This window comes from Arachis duranensis, chromosome 9 (assembly GCF_000817695.3).
Source record: "Arachis duranensis cultivar V14167 chromosome 9, aradu.V14167.gnm2.J7QH, whole genome shotgun sequence".
Taxonomy (NCBI): domain Eukaryota; kingdom Viridiplantae; phylum Streptophyta; class Magnoliopsida; order Fabales; family Fabaceae; genus Arachis; species Arachis duranensis.
In genome coordinates this window covers 21232540-21239350 of record NC_029780.3, presented here as the reverse complement: position 1 = coordinate 21239350, position 6811 = coordinate 21232540, and positions in this window count along the sequence as shown.

The following is a 6811-nucleotide window of genomic DNA, read 5'->3' as shown; positions in this document are numbered from 1 at the left end:
TATTACTTGAACGATCTGGTGCTCTTGCTAATATCCATGAACTTTAATTTTCGCTCATCAAACTTTTGGCGCCGTTGCTAGGAATTAAATGAGATTGACAACATACATATGGTTAAATCCTAACTTAGATGTTGTTTATTTTAATTTTTTTATTTCACGTTTATTTTCTTTTTTATTTTTTCTTTTCTTTTACATTCTTTTTACTTTCTTTTAGTTTCTTTATCTTGTTTAAATTCTTTCTTCCTTCTTTATTCTTTCTTTTATTCCACAAGGTGCATTTGATCTTTTTTTGTTTGTGTGTGCAAGGAATCATGGAATCAAATGCTATGGACACAATTCTAGTAGTCAATAAATTCTTGCACCAAAAACTCACATCTCTCACAAGACTAGTGGAACAAACGCAATGTAAGCCACTGGAATATTCCTACAAGCCAAGAAATTACTCATATTTTTTTGATTGGAGAAATTACCCAAATTTTGATTGGGGGAGTCAAGGACAAGAATATTTCAACATTTCATACCAATAGAAAATAAATTTTAATGTTGAATATCAATTCTTCCAAGAGTCATCACCTCTTGAACTTGCTGCAGAAAAGCCATCTCAATTCACTAATGAATTCATACAAGAAGCAATAGCCTATTTTAAAAATAAAAAATTTTAATAAAGAATTTAAATGTGCAAATGGGACAAATTATCAAGCAACTAGTAGAAGAACAAAATCATACAAAAGAATGCAAAGCAATTAATACAAGAGTTTCGTATCTCAGTAAATCAGAAAAAACCATGAAGAGTAATTTGGCTAATCCTTTAAGTCAAGAAGCGCCCAATAAAAAGACTATAACTAATTTGTCACAACAATCTAAGGAGGAAAAAGAAAAGAAGTCAGCAAATACTTGTTCAACAGAGAAGACATTCTCAAACAACACTAAAGGAATAAGTCTACCATGTGCGTGTACAAAATCTCACTGAAAGAAGATTCTAAACCTGTAGTGCAAACGCAAAGAAGACTTAATCCAACAATAAAGGAAGTTGTTCACAAAGAGGTAATAAGAATGTCGGAGGCAATCCAATTTATGAGTATCCTTTTCTCCTCTTTCTCATTTAAGTGTTTTCTTTGAATTAATTGAGAAAAAAAAAGGATTTTTTTCTATTTTTTTCATTTGAGCATTTCATAGTTGTATTTTTCTTCTTTTTGTTTCTCATTTTTTTTCTATTTTTCTCTTTTGGTTTACATTGTTTTTTAAAATTTTTTAAAAAATATATATTTTTTATTAGATTCTGTTCTCTACTCATAATTTTTCTTTATTGATTTTAATTTTTAAAATTAGTTTTCAAAAGTTTTTGCTTTATGACTACCATTATTATTTATCTTCTCAAAGACCACTCAACATGCAAGCATGTCACCCTTCTCTATATCACTCTTCCTTATTTCTGTTATCATACTTCACATACAAATATATATCCACACACTACACACATACACGTTCATCTTCTCTTCTTCTCTACCCACTTTTTACTTCACAACATATTTCACTCTCTCTTTACTTATATGTTCGAACTTAAAGATTTGGCCAAACTCTAAATTTGGTGTTGAAAGTGGTTAGGTAAACTTGTTTTGTATCTGTTAAGGTATTGTTTCAGGGAAACAATATGTCTCTATTCAAAAAGAAGACAATAAAAACAAGTAAAAATGTGATAAATTTGAATTATATTTCTCTAATGGTTAGTTAGATATTTCTTTCTACTTTTTCATTTTTTTGTGCATGTTATTTTGATTTCAAATTAAATAAAAAGAGAGATACTATTTTTTCATTTCTTTGTGTATTTTATTTTGATTTCAAATTAAATAAAAAGAGAGAGAGAAAAAAGAGACATCCAGGAATTTATTTTAAGTTTTAAAATCAATTTTTAAAATTTTAGCATGCATTATTCATCTTTTAACTTTTTTCTTCTTTCTATTTTCTTTTACATTATATTTTCTTTAAAATTTCTATCCTTATTTTCCCTTTTTTTTTACTGTTGCATCAAAATTTTTTTCTTTTTCTTGTTTAATTTTTTAGTAATCAGTTTGTAATTAAAGATATCTTAATAAAAAAATTGAATAATGAATTCAAAACAAAAGTGGTGGTGCTCAACATTATGTGGCTACATTCGATAAACTTAAGATAACGGAATCTTGAGGAAACAGAAGGGGAATCTTCAAAAACAGAAATTTAAAGAAGTGTTATGAGAATTCAACCATCAATTCCTTGAGGCAGCGAAAAAAAGTCTGGAAAGATTAAAGAAATAAAAAAGTTATAAGGCTCTGAGCATCAATAACTATGGCTAATTATGTGCCTGTGATGTTTGTGTTTCAAGAAAAGGATTGGGCAAGTAAATCTGAAGGTTGCTCTATCACCTGATAATTTGGGCCAACTGGACTGGGATTGTCGATTGAAAGCCTGCTTAAAGAGTCCCCTTAAGATAAAACATTTAGAATCCCAAAAAGGCTCTAGGCATCTATGTCTGGATCAATAATTTTTTAGTTATGTGCTTGTGGTGTGATTACGTGAAGGAGAGGTTTGGGTAATTAGATCCAACGGATTCTTTATCACCCGGTAACTTGGCCCAACAAGCCTAGGATTATCGGTTGAAAGCCCGTTAAAAGAGCTGCCTTGTGACAAAACACTAGGAGTAAAAAAGTCTCAAAGATCTTTTCCCGAATTAAACAACTGCCTTCAAGTCATATAAGCCCAAAAGAGCTCTCATAATATAATTCGTGATATAAGTTTTTGAAATTCTCAAATCTTAAGTATGCAAGATTCATCAAGAATAAGAGAAGGAGAATGTGACCACAAGGATTATCATAAATTCCACTTTTATTTTGTAAAATTAATTTTGCAAATTCTTCAATTCTTTTCGCTTAAGATAAACTCTATTTACTTTTTCTTTTGCTTGAGGACAAGTAAAGTTTTAAGTTTGGTGTTGTGATGACCCATCATCTTAAGCCACTTTTAAGGTTCTTTTTCATTATTTTCTTAGATCTTCTTAGACTTTTAATCGAATTTCCTATGTTTTTCAATGCATTTTCATAACTAATCAAATATTTGGAGTTGTATTAGTATTATTGCGTTTTCAGATTTTTTTGGCCCAAATAATTAAGGATTAAGGCCTTTTTAGCAAGAAACACAAAATCAGTTCAAAGACGGTCCAAACCGGATGCCCAAGCCCACATTGCAAGCCTGCCGCTCCCTCCTCCATCCACCAAATGCCTGGAGGCCATGCATGTAAGACCGGTGTCTCCTCCATCTCCAAGTACAAGCCCGGCATGTCACTTGCAAGCCCTGTATGCAACCTTCTCTGAAAGGAGAAATTGGGCCATGCCAAAAGTAGCATAGCACAATCCCAGCGTATCCACACTACTCAACTCCTATATTCAATGCTTCAACACTTGACAAGGCCCAAATTTAGTTATCAAACCATTAGAAGCCTTAATCACATCCAAAGATTGAAGATTCAAGAGATTAGTTATCACTAATTCTTTCTAGAAATACAAAGATTTAGTTGTTAGGATTTGTTTCTAGATTAGATTTGAATTATTATTAAGATTTAATTTGAATTTAAGTAGGTAGTTATCTTATCTTTCCTAAAGATAAAGATTAGAGTTAATTTTTAAATTTGAATTTAGGATGTAAATAAGTGAAGAAGGTTCACAAGGCGGATAACTCTATCCAGAAGGAGGATCTTCGAATCTAAATCCAATCGAATCATCCATCGAACACCTCTCTCATTAGGCTTAGTTTCTTTTATTATGAGCAACTAATCCCTTTGTCAAAGGGTTAGGAGCTCTGTTTAGGTTCTCTATGGATTATTAATCTAAGTTTTATTTTATTTTAAAATATTACATTGATCTGTTTCATGATTGAATTACTCGTTCTTCATTCTTTAAAGGATTAGTAGTATCGGAAGGTATGCTAAACCCGTTTTGAATTCCTTTATTATTTTGGAAAACTTAACTGAATAATAGCTTAAAAACTCTTTTACATAGCTTTTTGAATTTGATGAGGAATAGTATTTCAATTAGTGTGCAACACCACATGATTTTCAATCACTCTAGTTTTGAATACGTGATATATGTGTTTTCTTATAAGATTTAATCGGACAAGACTAGCTTAAATAGGTAACATATAATTCAACCTAAGAACTACTTTTAAATCTTATTAGAAACTAAATCAGTTTTGTATTTAACCACTTCAATTAATCGGTTGACCGAGGAATTGGCGATTGGTTAATTGAAGAGAAACTGAGGAGTCAAGGAATTAAAAATTAGTTAATTAAGACTTTTTGTGAAAAGATCTTTGCGTGCTTCATAATAGCTAAACAAGGATTGATTTTCCTAGAACTTAAACACCTTCGAAATCCTTGACTCTCACCATCATTGTCTTTTCTCCATCAATAATTAAGCATTCAAGCACTCAAGGTTCCAAGCAACACAAAATCATTCCCGCATCAATACAGGTTTTATTGATCTAATTAGATATTTAATCTGATATTTGCTTGCTTAATCCTTTAATTCTCATGGAAACGATATTCACTCACCGGGTATTACTTGAACGATCCGGGGCACTTGTCGGTATCCGCGAGCTTTATTTTTTGCTCATCATCTTCTACGACTTGTACTCTTTCAGGGTTGAGCTTTCATCATTTATGTTGCATAGGTCAGGACGGGGGTGTATAGCGAGCTTATGGAACATGAGATCAGGGTAGATACCAGGCATATCGATGGCTTTCCAAGTGAAGAGATCGGAATTTACTTGTAAGAGTTGGATGAGCTCTTGCTTTAACTTGTTGTCCAAGTTAGCCCCCACATTTGTAGTTTTTCTAACTTATTACCCTATTTGTACCTCTTTTATTTTTTCTTCAGGGTGAAATCTCAATTCTTCATGAGCTCGGAGTCTTCCACGTTCTATTGAATTAAATTCTTTTCCCGTTGTACTATCTCATAGATTCAGACTTTTGTTATAGCATCTTCTAGCCAACTTTTAATCTTCTCTTATAGTTGTTATTCCTTCTGGAGTAGGATGTTTCATGCAAAGGTGAGAAGTTAAAACTACTACAGCGAGTCAGTTTAGCGTTAAACTACCTATAAGAGCATTGTAGGCTGATGCTATATCTACCACAGTATAGTCTATGCTCAGAATTTTTGCCTTTGTACCCCTGCCAAAAGTAGTATAGAGGGATATGAACCCCAGAGGTCGGATAGGTGAGTTTTCTAGACCAAAAAGTGTGTCTGGGTATGCTTTTAAAACTTTCTCCTCCAGACCCAACTTGTCAAAAGCTAGGTTGAACAAAATGTTAGCCAAGCTTCCTTGATCTATCAAGGTTCTGTGGAGGTTTATATTGGTGAGAATCATGGTGATCACCATAGAATTATCGTGCATGGGCACAATACCTCGGGCATCTTCCTTTGTGAATGTGATTTCAAGTAGGTCAGGCGTTTCTGTGTCTTCTTTGATCTAGTAGACCCCTTTCAAATACTTTTTGTAAGAGGATTTTGTTATTCCTCCTTTTGTAAAGCCTCCAGCAATCATATGGATATGCCTCTCAGGGATTTTTTATAGCTTATCTCACCTGTTTTTGTCTTCTTCATCCCTTTTCCTTTTACTATTGTCGTCCAACCTCCAAGCAAGGTATTTGTCCAACCGACCTTCTCTGGCCAGTTTTTCAATGGCATTTTTTAAGTCATAGAAATCGTTGGTTGAGTGGCCAAATATCTTGTAGTATTCACAGTACTCAAATCAAATTTCTGCTTTCTTGCTTCGAATGGGTCTGGGAGGTGGTATTTTTTTCAGTGTAGCAAATTCCTCTGTAAACATCAACCAAAGAGACTTGTAGAGGGTGTATGAATGGTATGTCCTAGGTTTATCCGAGTTGTACTCTTCTTTTTTCTTGGGTTTTTTCTCTTTTTTCTGAAACTGATATTGATTATTTTGTCCCGAGATAGGCCTTCTCAACTGGGTGATTTCCTCCATATTGATATACTTTTTGGCTCACTCTTGTACCTCGTATAAAGAGGTCAAGTGTCTCTTTGAGATGGATTGCAAGAAGAGCCCTTCTTTGAGGCTATTAACGAGTCTCATGATTACTACTTCAATGGGTAAATTTTGAATTTCTAAGCACACTTTATTAAATATTTTTATGTAGGCTCGGAACGATTCTCCGACCTTTTACTTGACACCTAAGAGGCTTGGAGCATGCTTAGTTCAGTCCTTTTGAATGAAAAATCGGGTGAGGAAGCTTCTAGCCAAATCATTTAAGTAGGTGACCGACGTAGGTAGAAGGTTGTCGAACCACTTTACTGCCGCCTTTTTCAATGTAGTCCGAAAGGCTTTGCACTAAGTTGCATCTGAGGCATTAGCCAAGTACATACAACTCTTGAAATCGCTTAAGTGGTGTCATGGATCGGTTGTTTCGTCGTAAAGGTCCATGTCTGGGTTTTTTAAAGTTTCTATAGCTCACATGATCTGTTCTGAGAACGAATCTTTTCCTCCTAGAATTGTAGTTTCCTGATTATTTCTAGTCCTTCTATCCTTGAGGTCGGATTTTAACTTCTCCAATTTTTCTCCCATCTCCTCGCTTCATCGCACTTCCCTCCACATGGCTCTCTCCAATTCTCGTTGTCACTCTAACTTAGGCTTGAGATGCTCCGACCAACTTTGATGTTCGTGTACCAATCTCATGAGTTATGTAGGGTCTCTCTCTCTCGATCCTCTAGATTGGTGGGTTTATGAGCCTATCCTATGGCCTTGAAGGTTTTTGTTCTTATGGGTT